The following is a 376-nucleotide window of genomic DNA, read 5'->3' on the forward strand; positions in this document are numbered from 1 at the left end:
ATGGATGGATAGGTGGGTGGATGGATGGATGGATGGATGGGTGGTGGGCAGATGGATGGATGGATGGATGGATGGATGGATGGATGGATAGGTGGTGGGTAGATGGTGGATAGATGGATACATTCATGATGGATGGGTGGATGGATGATGGCTAGATAATGGATAAATGGTAGATGAATTGATAGATGATGGATACATGGGTACATGATGGATGGATGGATAGATGGGTAATGGATGGGCAATGGACAAATGGTGGATGGCTGGATAGGTGGTGGGTAGATGGATAGTCGGAGGGATGGTTGGATGGATGGATGGATGGATAGATGGGTAATGGATGGGCAATGGACAAATGGTGGATGGCTGGATAGGTGGTGGG

The sequence above is a fragment of the Octodon degus genome, unplaced genomic scaffold, assembly GCF_000260255.1.
Source record: "Octodon degus isolate 3935 unplaced genomic scaffold, OctDeg1.0 scaffold00123, whole genome shotgun sequence".
Taxonomy (NCBI): domain Eukaryota; kingdom Metazoa; phylum Chordata; class Mammalia; order Rodentia; family Octodontidae; genus Octodon; species Octodon degus.